The 18,085-nt window shown below is 33.9% G+C and overlaps 1 pseudogene; it reads left to right on the top strand.

Moving 5' to 3' along the window:
- Positions 1 to 1,968: 1,968 nt before the first annotated feature.
- The window catches only part of LOC143599787 (small ribosomal subunit protein eS4 pseudogene), a 31,817-nt pseudogene continuing 15,700 nt past the window's right edge, over positions 1,969 to 18,085 (top strand).

Here is an 18,085-nt window from a genome sequence, read left to right on the forward strand (position 1 = left end):
CTGACCTGGCAGCTCAACCCCAGCCAGGGGCTCTGCCACTTGAACCCTGCTAGGGGCTGCCACCCCTAGACCCCGCTACCAGGGGCACTGCCCCCGGACCCCCATTAGTTGAGGGTTTCCTTAGCATAGATGTAAGAGATACTAGTAATAGATAATTGACACGCGTAATGTATTGTACAGTTAGCCGTGCACAACTAAGGAAGGGCATCACCATTAACGGCGAGAGAAACCGACTCCGGGTGAGTTCTAGCCCCCTTTATCTGTTATGTTTGCGGGGCTGTGTGCATACTCCTATGTGATAGATAATACACTTACTTGATTGACAAGTGTAAGGTATGTGTATGGTTGTGTATGGAATGTATTATTACATAATAATTGTATGAACGAGTATGTATGTATGTACTTATAACTAGAAGACATGTATAGTATGCACGTATAATAAATGTATGGTCATTCGAGACATAAGGGACCAGACCCTCATAATATCTGAGATGATAGGGACCAGACCCTCTTAATATCTGTGATGTTAGGGACCAGACCCTCATAATATCTGTGATGTTAGGGACCAGACCCTTATAATATCTGTGATGTTAGGGACCAGACCCTTATAATATCTGTGATGTTAAGGACCAGATACTTATAATATCTGTGATGTTTAAGATAGAATAGCTTATGGTATACCATAGGGTTTTATGAAAGAAGGTATGTGAGAGCGTAAGCATGTATGTAAAGTATGTATGAAAGAAGTGATAGTAAATAAGGTATGAATACGTATCTCCGGACATGTATGAATATGGTATGAATGTAATTTATGTTATTTGATTAACTAGAACTCACTCAGCGTAGCTGACTTTTAGTATGCACGCAGGCAAATAGGTTGAGTCAGCTAGCTTGAGGAGGTACACATGGCACGAGCTAAAGAGACTGGCATCTATGAAGAAGTGTCATGACTATTTATATGTTAATGTTTATGAAAAGACAATTTGTATGTTAAGACAAAATGAATGTTTTGTAATGTGATGTTTGAAGTTTTAAATTATTCCGCAAAAGTTTTAATTAACTCTGATTTTAGGACTGTGTTTATGAGTAAATCCAACGCCAAAGTAAGGTTACTGGGAATGGGGCCTTACAGAAGATGCAGAAAAGAAAAAGGCAAAAGTCACACAATGGTTCAATGATCCACAAAGAGTACAAACTTTGAAGGATATTGTGATGAATAAGGGAATGAACGAAGAAGGATTTGATAAAATTCCTCATGACCAACTTCTTGAAATCTACCATAGAGAGCAAAGATTATTTCAGGAAACTGAAAAAAAACTGCGGGAAGCTAAGCTGAAACAGCAAGAGGAAGAAAGGGCATACATGATAAGCATACTCTGCAAAAGCGGTGCAAATGTAGGAAGGTTGATGATGCAAACCAATGAAACCATCAAACAATGGTTTAGAGAGTCAGAGAAAGAAAAAGTAAAGAAACATCCACCAGTTAGAACAAGCAGAACTGCAATAAGGTCAGAGATTGTCAGGCCTGAACCAGAAAATTTAAATTTGCCCACACATCTTTACTTTGACAGAAGATCAAAGACCTTAAGAGTGGTGACCGCAGATAATGAAGAAAGTTTGATAATCTTTAGAGATGACCTGAGGAAATTCTCATAAGAACAATTGCAAAAAATGGCTGAACTGAAACTTTATGACAATCAACAGAGAAGTCAGCCTGCAGGTCAACAGAGGAATGATCTCTCAAAATTCTTGAAAGAACAATCAGAAAAGAGATTCCCATTTCTGAAACAAAGAAGTAGAGAAGCCCACAGTGAGGCAGAGAAAGAATGAAGAAGAAAAAGGATAAATGAAGTACATATCTCAGAACTATCCTTTAGGGATTCCAAGAAAAGCAAGACTCATAAGGCAAGCGGCTCTAGTGGCAAAAGGAAAACTTTGAAAGAGTGCTTGGCCATGAGAAAGGAGATAATGGAGCCAAACTCGCAAGTGCAACAAAATGGCAAGATAGTCCATCTCACCTACAACAGAAACAAAGACTCAATATCACCCAGAAATGCATCAGGAGGAACGATTGTAGTGGTTGAGTATGATGAGGATCTACACTTCATACACATCCAAGACTTACAAGATATTATCAATGCAGATTTCCCACTTGATTCTGAAGATGGAGTGGAGTTAGATATGTTTAAACAAAAGGCTGCCTTCGTAAAACTCAAGAAAGAAAAAGCTCCTGAAAGGAGTCTAAGTAGAAGATAGTAGGATGGAGCTAAAGGATGATCAATTTTATTTCTGCTTATCTTTGCTTTGTTTTTTTTTTTTTTGTCATTATGTATTTTACTTTGTATTTTGAACAATGTGTGAATTTAATGTGTAATGCCTAAATGGCAGAATTCCTTTATGTAATGTAATGACATTTGTGCCTAAATCGACTACATTAGAATTTTGATACATGTGTAACTGTTTGCAGGTATGTTATGGTGCATCTGAGCTTGTTCCAATCTAGGGGAGATTGTTGAGTCGGATATATACAAAGGAAGATTGGAATCTTCTCAACCTCCTCAAGAAATCAGCTATGGAATACGAGCAAGCCTAGATCATCGAGCATGGTTTACTACCTCGAGCATGGTCTTTTAGCTTATTCTTCTAAGTGTTGAAGGCTTCGAGCAAGCTACACTTCTCCAAGCAAGAGTGTACTTCTATCGAGTATGGGTTGCCAATCGAGCAAACAGGTTGATCATTCAAGTTTTAGCCAAGTGATCCGAGCACAGGATGTCCGAGCACAATGATGAAGAGCATCGATGCAATAAGAAGATGTCATATGTTGCAAAGTATATACTTCGAGCATGGTTCAGTTCCGAGCAAGGTTCACATCCGAGCATGCTGAATATTGCAAATAAGTTCAAGACAGAATTGAAGACATCAAGAAGAATAGGCTTGCTCGATAGACGAATTCGAGCAAAGCAAGAATTAGTCAAGAAGGATAAAGCATTCTAGAGAAGAATAATTTCTATCAGAAATTATTCTAACTAAAGTATGCTCAAAGTAACTCATCGAACATACACTGCATAACAAGTCTGCTCGAGCAAGATAGATATCATGCTCGAAGACTACTACACTTGTATTTTATTTTGTCATTCATTATGTAATGATTAGGTAATTCTAGAAGGAATGTCAGGGCTATAAATAGAGTACTAGGTTTCCTTTTAGGAAAAGACACGAGAAAGCGGATAAGAACGGAATACGAGGACAAAAACATTTGAACGAATATTCTCTTTTGTCTCCTCGTACATCCACCGCCGCCTACACGAAACCCTAGACATTCCTTTCAATTTTTCATTGAATGATATATTAAATACAGTAAATCTTTGTCTTTGATTTTGTTCTTACTGATTATCTACTATTGTTTCGTGTCCATTGTCTCATACCTTAGTTCCCAGCTGTTGAATATTCTGATTCGGCCAGAATATTCAATAGGCCTTTGGGTTATTAGATCTGTGTGTTCTTGTCAACCTACTCAAGGTTTGCACCAGATTTATAGTCCTGACTCAAGGTTTTGTTTTCTCAGATTGAATGAGACTTAATATAACCCATAAAACAATCCAAAAAAGAAATAAAATAATTAAAAGAAGAAGTGAAGAAATAAGAAGGAAAAAGAGAAGAAATAAAACTAAGGAAGAATGGAGAAATGTAAAGGAAGTAAAATTCCATCCGACATTGGTGGAGGAAAGAAAATGGAAGGCTTCCACCATGGTATAAATAGGATTTCTTATTCTTGTCCCACATCGCTAGATTACAAAACTAGTAAGCTCTTTATAAGGAAGATAGCTCACATGATAATATTCTTGTGTGCCAAATCACATCCAGTAGTCCTACCAGAGGGGGCGAAGCACCCGACGCGCATGCGTATGGGCACGGGCAAAGTGCGATGGACGCAATGTGGCGCTTTGATGGCGCACTTTGCACGCTCGCATCGCCGTGAGCCGCTTAAGGGCCACCTTTGTATTTTTGCTCCTTCACGCGACGCGAAGGAGTATGCAAGATTCTTCGCGCGATGCGAAGTTGAGATGTAGAAGTTATGCAACGGTGGCATGTTACCTGACACGTGTCTTGCCACGTGGCAAAGCTAGGGCTGACTCGACAACCCTACATCAACTTCGCGCGACGCGCTTGCGCGACGTGAAGATGCTCAATTTCAAGTATAAATAGGGAGGAAATCTGGACATCACAACTCGTCCAAAAATTTCATATTTTCTCTCTTATATTTCTTAAGGCTAGTAGTATACCCGAGTAATTGTAACGGTACCTCTCCGATCGAAAGGAACTTATACACGAATCCAAAACTCTACCCTAACAAGGTAAGACATTGTGCCATCGTGTAAAGTTTCATGTCTCGTGATTATCGTTATGATTATGGGTTTATACTAATATACATATACTACCTTGTGTTTAATTTAGGTACAATTGATCAACTGATCAAAGGGAGTGATGAAATTCTTCGAATGGGGAATAGAATCTGGATACCAGTCATTGGAAATTTAAGAGAAAGGATTCTTAAGGAAGCTCATAAATCCAAGTATACAATGCATCCCGAAAAAGATAAAAATGTATCAAGATTTGAAGAAAACCTATTGGTGAATAGGAATGAAAAAGGATGTAGCTAATTATGTTTCAAAATGCATAACTTGTTCGCAAGTTAAAGCTGAACATCAAAAGCCATGAGGATTACTTCAACAATTAGAAATGCCAGAATGGAAATGGGAATTAATAACAATGGATTTTGTTACTAAATTGCCTACAACAAGAAGAGGTAATGACACAATCTGGGTGATTGTGGATAGATTAACAAAGTCATCTCATTTCATACCAATGAAGGAAACTTTCAAAATGGAACAATTAGCTAAGTTATATGTAGACAAAGTTGTCTCATTACATGGAGTTCCATTATCCATTGTATTTGATCGGGATAGCCGTTTTACTTCTCATTTTTGGAAAAGTTTACAAATAGCCATGGGAACACGCTTAAACTTGAGCACAGCATACCATCCACAGATTGACGGTCAAAGTAAAAGGACCATACAAACATTGGAAGACATGCTAAGAGCTTGTATGATAGATTTTGGTGGAAATTGGGATGACCACTTACCACTGATAGAATTTTCCTACAATAACAGTTATCATACAAGTATTAATGCTGCCCATTTGAAGCACTTTATAGACGAAAATGCAGAACACCAGTGTGTTGGGCAGAAATAGGAGGAAAGAAATTATCAGGTCCTGAAATTATACAAGAAACTACTGACAAGATAATTCAAGTCAAGAAAAGATTAAAGACCGCACGAGATCGTCAGAAGAGTTATGCATATCATAGACGCAAACCATTAGAATTCCAAATTGGAGATAAAGTGTTACTAAAGGTATCTCCATGGAAAGGAGTAGTCCGATTCGGTAAGAGGGGAAATTTAAGTCCAAGATTTGGTGGACCATTCCAAATTATTAAACGAGTTGGACCGGTAGCCTATTAGCTAGAGTTACCAGAAGAAATGAGAGGTATACATGATGTATTTAATGTAAGCAACTTAAGGAAATGCTTAGCTGATGAATCATTAAAAGTACCCCTTCAAGATATAAAGGTAAACAAAAAATTGAAATTTGTTGAGAAACCACTACAAATTGAAGATAGAAAAATATAGAATCTCAAGCATAAAAGAATAGTTCTGGTCAAAATGGAATAGGATTCAAGACATGGACCAAAATATACTTGGGAATTGGAATCAGAAATGAAACGGAAGTACCCACACCTATTCCAATAGATCTCGAGGACGAGATTCAAAATAAGGAGGGGAGACTATAAAAAAACCATAATACAATCAAAAAAGGAAATAAAATAATTAAAAGAAGAAGTGAAGAAATAAGAAGGAAAAAGAGAAGAAATAAAACAAAGGAAGAATGGAGAAATGTAAAGGAAGTAAAATTCCATCCCACATTGGTGGAGGAAAGAAAATGGAAGGTTTCCGCCATGGTATAAATAGGATTTCTAATTCTTTTCTCACATCGCTATATTACAAAAGTAGTAAGCTCTTTATAAGGAAGAGAGCTCACATGACAATATTCTTGTGTGCCAAATCACACCCAGTAGTCCTAGCAGAGGGTGCGAAACACCCGACGCGCACGCGCACGGGCTCGGGCGAAGTGCGATAGGCGCAATGAGGCGCTTTGATGGCGCACTTTGCATGGTCGCATCGCCACGAGCCGCTTAAGGGCCGCCTTTGTGTTTTTGCTTCTTCGCGCGACGCGAAGGAGTATGCCAGATTCTTCACGCGATGCGAAGTTGCGACGTAGAAGTTACTCAACGGTGACACGTTACCTGACACGTGTCGTGCCACGTGGCAAAGCTAGGGCTGACTCGACAACCCTACTTCAACTTCGTGCGACGCGAAGATGCTCAATTTCAAGTATAAATAGGGAGGAAATCTGGATATCACAACTCATCCAAAAATATTTCTTAAGGCTAGTATTATACCCGAGTAGTTGTAATGGTACATCTCCAATCGAAAGGAACTTATACACGAATCCAAAAGCTCTACCCTAACAAGGTAAGACATTCTGCCATTGTGTAAAGTTTCATGTCTCGTGATTATCGTTATGATTATGGGTTTATACTAATATAGATATACTACATTGTGTTTAATTTAGGTGCTTAACACCAGAAGGCTTGTTAAATATAAACTTGCAATGTGAGACATTAGAGTTTTTGCACAACTCACATTTGCGTGAGACAATTGATTTTCAATACTGTCATGATGTTTTTCTAAATCCACTAAACTCATGACAGACAGTACAAATATTTCCAAACATATTTTTAAAGGATTTTAAATATATTACAGTGATTAAGTCTCTATAGACTTACGGGATGGTTACTACTGGTATTGTGGGATTTTATATACAAGACTTGTCTACTGGGCTATTACACGTTACTTATTGGACAAGTGTTAGCCAATAAGTAATATGACCACAGCCACAGATACAGTCGAGTGACAAGTACCTTTCGGTAATTTGTAAGCAAGCAGATGTAAAAACATCTTAATGTTGTAACTGTAAAACGTGTCATTTATAAATGAATGTACTCACCAATATTTCTTTCTGATCAAATATTTTTAAACATGTTTCAGGTGACTTGTTAGAGACAAAGGAATGATGCCTTCGGGCTTCCAGCTTAAATAAGTGGCTTGTCACCAGAATAAAGAAAAGTGTTTTGTAAATTAGGGTTTATCCCTATAAAACTTATGTTTGTATCAAAATGTGTTTTTATCCTAGTTTACGAAATAAGAATTATGATGTTATTATAAATCTGATCAATTTTTCCTAACTACGGTTCTGATGAAATATTCCGATGCAAATTATTTTGATAAACACCGATACCGCCACTCAACGTTCATGGCTCCTCTCCCGGGGTATAGAGATTGGGGCTGTGACACTTAAATAATGTTTTGAATATTTTAAATTGGTTGTTTTGTATAACAAATGAGTTTGATTCTGGTATGTCACACGCCTTGCAGTAAAACTCCGTTAGTCGAAATTTAAGGGTGTGACAAAATTTTTATCACGAAGATCTAAAACTCAAAAATAGATTGTTTGTAAATTGAAGATATTTAACTTTGGTCTTACAAGAGTTGCATTTTATGATAGGCCTACTTCAAAATTTTACGCAAGATTGACCTTGTTGCCCCTTTATATGTGGACATTGATCGAGCTTTAAGGTTTATTTATAGTGAGTGAAAGTGTATCATTTACTATTTATTATTTACCTGTAAAGCTTTATTTATGGCTCTTGGCATTTTATATTTATTATGTTTGGTTATAGAGAACGCAATCCGTTGTTGGAGCACATACATTCACTGCAAAGTCGGCAGACGAAGGACTACAACAATCGTGCTTTGTTATTTGGTAACTTTCGTTAAATTTATGTAATGTCAAATTATTTAGTGTCAAATGAAATATCAAATTTGAATAGCATTTTCCAGGTTGAATACAAGCATAGCACCATGTTTTTGCATTGGAATATGTGCGATCTAGACAACCTGGAGTGCTATTGGCAACATCTCAATGGAGTGTTAGTCCATCACAGGATTTTATCAAAAGGCAGTTTCTTTTACACGCATTGGTTTTAATTGTATACACTATTTCTATTAAAGAAAACATAGATGTATATTAATTGATTTTAGATTATTTTTTTTCGGCTTAAACGGGCAAAAAAGGATGGTCATATTACACACAAGAAGAACATGTCAAAGGAGTTTAAAGTTCTCAATTTGTTATAGCAAGTAAAGTAGCAAACTTTTTTAGTAAAAAATGTAGTGTTTTGAAACCCGGACCGGCCGGTCAGACCGGTTGGACCGGGACCCGCTAAGCTCACCGGTCCGGTCGGTAGTAGTTAGCCCGTTTTCTTAAAACCCGGCCGGTTTTGACAGGTCACGGTCGGACTAGACCTGGTGAACCGCCGGGTTAACCCGTAAAAGGCATTTTTTTTAATTGTTTTTTCTGTTTTTCTTCAAAAAAAAAATAATCAACATCCATCTAGAATCTAACCCTAGTCTTAATAGCCGCCTACCATCGGCCATAGCTTCCGGCTGACCAAGGTTCTGCTTTGATAGTGGCATGTACCGCACGTATTTTTTGTATCTTGACCTAGTTAGACTGGGTATATAGAGGAAAATACGATTTATAAGAACTTGATCAATTGATTGGAAATAAATTCTGGCAATCGATGGTGGCTGGCTATGGTTGCAAATTGTTGTAAGCTTGCTACTATGCATCTAATGTAAAGAAAGAGGATTTAGGGCATGTTTGGTAGGAGGTAATGGAATAGATGAGGAAATGGAATGGACATGGTAATGGCATGGACAAAGGAATGAAATGGATCATTATCATTCCATTGTCATGTTTGGTTACCATGTAGGAATGTAATGATTAATCATTTTATTTTTATTATTAATGTTTTATTAGTAATATAATAATAAAATAAATAATAATATGAATATTCATAATAACTAATTTTCAGGACCCTCGTGCTGCAACAAGATCATTAAACCGAATAAAAATAATCGTAGCAATGTTGAATCACGTATGTACGTTATGAAATGTTAACTCGTCAAATTTAAAATAATAGTATTGATAGTGTAGTAATAGTTCAAATATAATAATAGTTATATTATAATATACAAAACAATAATGATAATTATATAATTACTAGCATTTTGACCCGCCGCGTTGCGGCAGGGTGTAAAACCGTATCCGAGAAACTAATGATGTCCAAACATTACCAAGAAGTTGGTCGTTGATAACCTTCATTTATAACACTCGAGACTTCATATACAAAAAAAAACAAAAAAACAAAACAAAACCACCTTATATGCTTCATCACCATCAACGACAAATCTTATCATCTGCCGCCACGCCTGTGATTCCACCTCTACCATCACACAACCACCCCACCATAGTCGCCACCACTTTTTTTCTGTTTCTCTCTCATGTCTCTCTCTCAATGTCTCTATCTTCTCAACACACTGCAGCACCACCAATTGAAAATTTTAGCTTACTTCTTTTGTAAGGGCAGAATAATACTTGAGACCTCATTTGACATTATCTAACCTTCAAAGCTTACCAATCTGACAGATCATTATCTTTTAAAAAATGATTTTACAATTGTGAAAGATCCTACTTGAAGTGGTGATTAGTTCAGAAAGTAAAAGGTAAGGGAATTCAATTATGTACTACAGAAACGAAATGAAATTACCTTTACAAATGAAGCCACAACAAGCCCTTGTATAAGTACATATTGCTGCAACTGTTAACAAATCAAGTGGCCATTTATTATTACAAAAAAATTACAAAGAAACTTAAGCCAATGTGAATCGTCTGATAAGAAAACTTATAACATGTACATATTGTTGCAACTATTAACAGCAAGTCAAATAATTATTTAGTGCAATCCAAAGTATAGGAGCAAAACTTCATACCTGCCGAGGTTGCATTACACAGGAACATATCCAGCATTTTACAACATGATTTAGTAATAAAACCAAGATATTAGTTAAAAATTGGGACAATAAGAAAAAAAACTTACCTCTCCACAAAAGCAGTCCACAAACATCAATCAGTATCACATGGCGAATTAGTTTTAGGTGTAGGAAAAGTGTTGGTGATATAATAAATTATAAAAGCAGCTGCAGGGTAATTAGATTCATAAAATCCTCTCTCAACTATAATATGAAAAAAATATACTAATTATCTTCTCCTTAGACTTGACCTACTGTATTTCCAAAAATTCTAACAGACTAATCTTTAACAGACATTGTAACATATATAAACACATTAATAAATAACATAATAGATTACTATAAATAAATATTTCTTCATCTTACATCAATGCCCGAAACACAATGAACACTGTGGAGTCTCAAACGCCTGCATATGATAAAACCAAAAACAACCCTTAATAGCATTTATGTGTAAACTACACATTCTTATGCTGAGAATATAATTAATGATACATAAGCCGGTAGAAATTACCTAAAATTTTGACTTCGTTTAGAAAACCATCAAACAAAGTGACTGAAATCATCTCTGCGTAGCATCAAGGCAAATGTTAAAATGTCAAATTAATAGGATACAATTGAATATGAAACAAAGTAAAAAAAATTGAACTAAAAAAGGTTGCATACTTCTGTAAATGTCTTTCCCGGTAAATTTGCTACCATTTGTGGGTAACTCATCTTGATGTATACAACGTTTTCCATGTCATATCAAAATTTTCACATATGTAAAGCCATATGTTATAAGTCAGTTCAAATTAGATAGTTAAAGTTTCAAACAAACACTATTTAAAACTAATCTTTTCCTTTTTATTGACGGGTTCTATATAAGTATCTAAAAACCTGCTATCATCAGAGCTAGAAGATGGCCTTCCACAAACCTAACTTGCGGTTAAAGAGACATAGAACAGCTTATCAATATTATCAATTTAATCAAGAGCTGCAAACCTAACTTACGGTTGAAATTGGCTTACCATTCTGATGAGATGGAACAATACATGAGACGAAGAACACCTACAGATTGATTTAGGGTTCTGTAAGACGGGAAACACAATAAAGCAAACAATTTCAAATTCAAGTAAAACCCTACCAATATCTTAATCGCCATCTTAAATCGTCAGCCGATGATGCGTTTAAGATCAAAAAGTTGACTGAGGGATCTTTGGCATGCGACAACATTTAAAGATGATTTAGCTTTCTTGAATGTGCCGGATTGATTCAATATCTGGCGATGAAGATGAATGTGCCAAAGGTGGAGAATGGGTCGTGTAGTATGATGGTGGAAATAATAAACACGTGTACTGAAACGAGGATAGATTATGATGGGGGTAGACACGCATTATGATACAAGTTTAGTTCATGTACAATTCATTACGCAGAAGAAGAAAGTTTACAATTGTAATATATATAATAATATAATAAAATAATAATCATAATATAATTATAATTACAATATAATAAAAAAATATATAATAATTATAATAGTAATAGCAATTGTTGACTCTTTTGACTTTTTCATTCCTTGAAGGAATGCAAAAAGAAAAACACCGATACTCAAAAGAATGAAAATCCTAAAAATGGAAAGAGCTTCATTCCTTATGAAATGATCTATTTCATTCATGCATGGTAACCAAACACGTTTTTTTCATTCCTTTGAAATGACCCATTACATCCCTCCTTCCATGTCATCGTATCAAACACTATCCTAGGGTAATAGACATTTTCACATAGTCAAGTAGGCCTTTTGAAAAAAGCCCAAAGAACATTTTGTCATGTTTGTGGTTCACATAACGTTACTTTGGTGTTTAGAAGTTAACATAAAAGTTGATAGTTGCCATTTTCCAGCTTACTATTAAATGGACCATTTCATTTTTAAAAATCTAGCATATGCCGTTCAATACTAAATTATATAACATAAAATCTTAACTTCAATTTACTTTTCAACCTATATAAAATAAAATTATATATATATATATGGTAAGGTTAAAATGAAAACTCACTTGAATTGTGAAAACCCGGGAAAATCCTATGTAACATCATTTTTTTTTTGTTACATGTAATATATGTTGTAACATTTAATACAAAACATCGAAACATAAAAAAATGTTTTGCTATTTTTTAACATTTTTTTACTAATTTTTATATATGTTTTCAGGAGAGAGAAAAAGTTATATTTATATTTACATTTTTTATTCACTTTAATTGTGGACCACAAGATTTAAACATTAATTAAAAACATGTGGTTGAGAATGAGTTTCTAGAATTTACACAACTCAAGTGGGTTTTCATTTTATACTTAGCCTATATATATATAGGAGAAGGATATTTTGAGAACCATAGTGAATTTTAAGAACTTAAGAACTCAATTCTAGGTCACACATTTAATTAATTGGATTAAAATATGTGGTTGAGATTAAATCTGACAAAAAAGTCAAAGTATGAGAGAGAATAAAGATGTAAGTGGTTACACTAACTTTTACGTCCGTTACACATGTGTAAAAAGTCGACTCGGTGCGTAAAAAATTCTGTAATTTTTTTACATGTATGTAACCTACACATATTACGTGTGTGTAAAAAAATTTCGAAAAAAAAATCGTTACAATGAGTTCTTTCGAGTTCTTAAAACTCAAAGAGGTTCTCATTTGAAATCTCACCTATATATATATATATATATATATAGAAGGGATATTTTGAGAACCTTATTTAGTTTTAAGAACTTTAAGAACCACATTCTAACCACACATTTCATTTCAATTTTGGTATTTTGTGGTTGTAATTAAACCACTATAAAAAATATAAGGAAAGAGAGAGAAACAACATTATTAAATTAGGAATCGGTATTTAGGTAAAATACCATCACCCCAAATCATATCAAATCAAAGTAATCATGTTCTTTTTGAATTTCAAATAAGAAAAATAAAACAATGTTTAATCTTGATAAATTAAAATCAATTTTACATACTTTTATAAAAATCCGATTTAAAAGAAAACACACTTTTTACGATTATAATGTGTAAAGTTCATATTAATAATGCCTGATTACGTATATGTAATACTATAAATTGAACTCGAAGTGCATTATCATATCAAATAAACAAATGTAATTCTTTGAACAAAAATTCTAAAACAAATTATTAAAATTGAAAAAATTTTGAAAGCAGATTAGTTCTTTCTTGAAATGAATCAAGATCGCCGTCTTCAAACAAAAAAAAAATTCCAACACCTATGAACACAAATCAACATTCAAAATTATTTTTTAAGTGTAACCATATCTTCATTTCCAAATTCCAACACCAATGATCAACATCTTCATTTCCAAGATATTTTAAGTGTAATCAAATTTTTTATTTAATAAAAAATAAAACCAAATTTATAAATGAAAAAAATAATATTAAAATAAATTACCTAAAAACTCTTAACAAACAAAAAATACCTAAAAACTCTTTCATTATCATTTCAAATCAGCACCTTATTCGCTAGCACTTCTTTTTCTTTTTGAAACCGTTTCGGAAAAGATTCTAGACTATATTACATACCAAAGTTACACAAAATACATAAATGACCCAAATTACATAAATTACAGAAATTGCCCTAAGTACAAATATTATCCAAATTATTACACAATAAACAACTTAAGTAAATTACCCAAATTACATCTACATCAATTACACATATTTCCCAAATTATATTAATTACCCGAACACGGAATACACAAAATTATTAATTACATATAAAATACAACACAAATTACTCAAATTACCCAAATTACACAAATTTTACAACTTACATACATTACACAAATACATAAATTAAATTTAATACAAACTATGCAAGTTACATTGAGTACACATATTACATAAATTACCAATTACATATGCTACACACAAAAAAACACATATTTTAAACTATAAATTAGTCAAATTACACAAATTAAAAAAACTGTTATATTTAATTTATTTATTGTTTTTAAGAAAATGAACGTATATCAGCTAGTAGCAAATTCGTAATATATTTTTTTAAAGAAAAAAAGTGGTATTTGATATTTGATTTAAACGATTGAATGAAAAAAAATGTGGTATTATAAATATACTTATAATCAGAGGTGCAAAAGGAACAAAAAAATTAGTAACATTAAGTTATTTAAACTTTCACCAACTTTTTTCTAAATATGAAGCACATGAGAAATTAATTAATTTTTTTTTCGTGCAATCAAACATTAAAGGGATAAATTAAATTTTGGCACTCAATTAGTTTTTAAAAAGAAATACAAAAAACGTGAAACAAAAAAAATGATATAGCATCAAACAATTAACTAACAAATTTAAAATATTAAATAAATATAGTTATATTATAGATGCAGAATTTAATAAAGAGAGAGATAATCTAAAATTAAAAATTAAGAGATATAATTATAGATGAGAAATAGAGTGTGAGAATAATGTTAAAAAGACCATAGTGTCCTTTTTTATTTTAATGTGTGAATGATGTGGGTAAATCTAGTCCACATAATTAGTTCTTAAGACTCGAAATGGTTCTTATTTGAAATCTCCCCTATATATATATATATAGACGTCATTCGGGTTAATGACCGGTCTGGCCTCCCGGGCTAGTCCGACATGTGACCCGGATGTCCAATTCGGGTCTAAAAACAATGCAAAAGTGTAATTTTGACTTAAAAAGTCTAAAGACATATATGTTGGTTATGATATATTTTGTTATGAATTATTAGGTGATGACACATGAAAGAACAATAAAGCAAATGTCTTGATCGCTTTCAAGGCCAAAATCATGGCGTCTATAGTTGCAAGGTATCTCTGAGGCTGCTTGAAAATGACAAACATTTCTCTTTTCAGACATGAGACCCGCCGCAAAGCGCGGGTCGGTTTACTAGTTTAGAACAATTGCGAGTCAAGAAAATATTAAGCAATCAACAAAGTAGAAAATCGTTCATCATCAAATTAGCACAAATCCAAGAAACCCAAAGCGACTTAGGCACAACATTATTACATTACTAGCAACGCCAACCGAATAAAAAGAAAACTTAGGTCTAGTGGTAAAAAATAAAGATAAAAGATCTTAGCCAAATTAATAAACTTTTCCACAATAAATTAAGAGTTATATTATGGTCTAGTGGTTTTGTAAATTGTAACTATAACACCCCAACCCAGAAAGAGCTAATGTGTCATAATGTACAGAGACGGAAGACATATTTCTACTAGATAGTGATCTTTATACACATTCTAAGTTTATTTCACTCTTCCATCCCGCCCAAAGTAACCTGTGAACCTGAATAACGAAATGAGCCGAATGCCCAGTACGGATCAAAAGGCTCAATGTTATGACAGGTATAAATAGATGAACTTACAGCATAACATAAAATGATATGATGCAAAGTAAAGCAAGTCAATCAAATACATTGTATCGTGTGGATGCTACCCAAAGCCGAAACTTATAACATACCGATAGGGCTACATAGCACAGCAGAACTATGCACCCAATAGTGCGATGGAGGTGTTGGCATACACTCAACCATCCACCAACATACCATACGTTTCCATATAACCTAGGATCGATTCATACGCCTCCTAATAACTATCGGCCACACCTGCCCTTAAGAGACACCGTGATTTAGGCTCACCGTCACGGCCGGTGCCACGCCATTGATGCCATAATGCCGTGCTTGTGGTCACCACCACAAGTAGGAACATGCTCAGGTAACATAATACAATAAAAACGATACTGCAACAACATATCTTAAACACACTGTCAAAGCAGAAAAGCAAGTACATAATCATATCTTAATATCAGAACACGTGATAATGAGTATAACATAGTCATAATTCTATCGCATGCTATCAAGGCCAACTTCAATATCGGCAACAATATATATAATCTAAATATGAATGAACGAAACATTAATATATCATTGACCAATGTGTAACAGATTGGAAAACAAAGCGTAACATGAAACTCGCACATCTTGGTTGACGGTACTTTGATAATATAGCCGAGTGTTTATATATAGGATGTACCGCAGCATATCCACCACACCCAGATACATTATCAAAGTTCCGTTTCCCATGATGCTCGAAATTCATATTACTTCCCTAGAAAACATAGGTTTCAAAGATTATGTTGTAGTGAACAAAATAATCGTAAGAAACATGAAACGTATGGAAAGCCAAAAACTTTAAGAGTTCCATGTGTTATTAGTCAATACAATCAAAACAGATAATAAAGGAAGGGATAAGTATCCATACCTTAAGCCGCTAATCACGAAATTAAGATAACAGATTACGCCTATACGAAAACATTAAGTCCTAAGACGTAAACAGATCGCCGATTAATGCAGATATGGGCAAGTCGGAACTTCCCGATGTCGTGTGACCTCGTCTACCGAAACTCCAGAGGTGAAGCGGAGGTGGCTATATAGAGACAAAGTTGGTGAACATGGGTGTTGGATTCATGCCTCGAGTCGATGTGGGTGGCCGTGGGAGTGACTTTTCCGCCGAAACATAAAGTGGAACATTAAACGAGAGGGATATGTGTTTAGGTATGTGAGGTTCAAGCTTAATTAGCTTGACTTTTATAACTAAGGTTGTTGATGTCATGAGACAAGGATGAACCATGTCTCGGTTTTTAAAACGATGTCAAAAATATCTTTTGAAATCATTGAAACTCATCTGTCCATTTGCTTGCGTACATATATGGATAAGGATGTATGTAATTATTGTTATCTGTAAGTCTGTAACTCTTGGTCAAAGGTAAATAATATTGTAATGTCCAATCAAATTATTTTGGCTGCATTATTATTGTTACTTTTATTAGGTGTTTCTTTTGATTTGGTATGTAGGTTAGTTTTGTTTATATATTTTTATTTTATTTTATTAAAATTATAAATTGATATTATTAGTTAAAGTGATTGGTTTAGTTACTATTATTTAACATATATATATATATGTACTACGTAAGTCATGAATATACATATATAATACTATTATTATTCGTTAACTATATATATGCATGCATATGTATAATATATTTTTTTCGGTTATTTCAACATTACTCTGTTAAAAGAAATTTCGTCCTCGAAATTTGTAGATCAGAAGACGAGTGATCATATATTTATGTAAACAGAAATTTTCTAGTGGAGTGAGCTCATTACGGCATTCAAAATTTTCTAGTGGGCCATGCTTGGTTTATTGAAAGTAAACTAAAAGAAAAATATATGCTTGCATTCTTTCTATTGCTTTAAGCATTTCATCATTTGTCTTAGCATCTAGATATCTCTTCCATTTTAAATTTAGTAAAGATTAATTTTGGTGAAGAAAGGAAAAGCAAGAGAAGAGTATTTGATGGTGGTTTTAGAGCACACGATAAATGAGAGGAGAAGATAACTATCTGGTGCAGTAGTGAAGGAAATAGTGTAAAAAACAATTTCTCTGTATCGTTATTGTTTCCTAATAAAAAAATTATGATAGAGCAAGTGGAGTGTTTTATTGTTATTTTGACTTATGAGGGGGACGCTGTGTCTAAAAGGATACACTGGAGTTTGAAAGGAGTTGTTTGTTCGTGAAACGGTTGTCATGTATTATTAATTTATTAATATTTGTTATATATGTATATATATTTATTTATATTTTTATAATAATATATTTCCTTTTATAGTTATTTCAACTATTATGTTTCAACAGGAATTTCGCAATCGGAATTTGCAGGTTTAGGCATGAACAAGAAATGATGACACATAAATAAACGATTGAAAAATTATATCTTTACTCTTATAAATCAAGCTTCGGCTATTTCAGTTATTACCTTATTCAAAGAAATTTCCTCCTCGAAATTTGCAGGACAGAATACGGATTATACCAGAGATACCGAAAACGAGGTTTCGAAACAATGGCACAGGATAAGGTTCACCATTACTTGGACGAAAATTTCTAGGACTCAATCGGAACTAATCTACGCATAGGACTCCTAAAAGCGCACATTTG

The sequence above is a fragment of the Bidens hawaiensis genome, unplaced genomic scaffold (assembly GCF_021521415.1).
Source record: "Bidens hawaiensis isolate Kalapana, Puna unplaced genomic scaffold, B.hawaiensis_p1.1 tig00052798_1, whole genome shotgun sequence".
NCBI classification, from domain to species: domain Eukaryota; kingdom Viridiplantae; phylum Streptophyta; class Magnoliopsida; order Asterales; family Asteraceae; genus Bidens; species Bidens hawaiensis.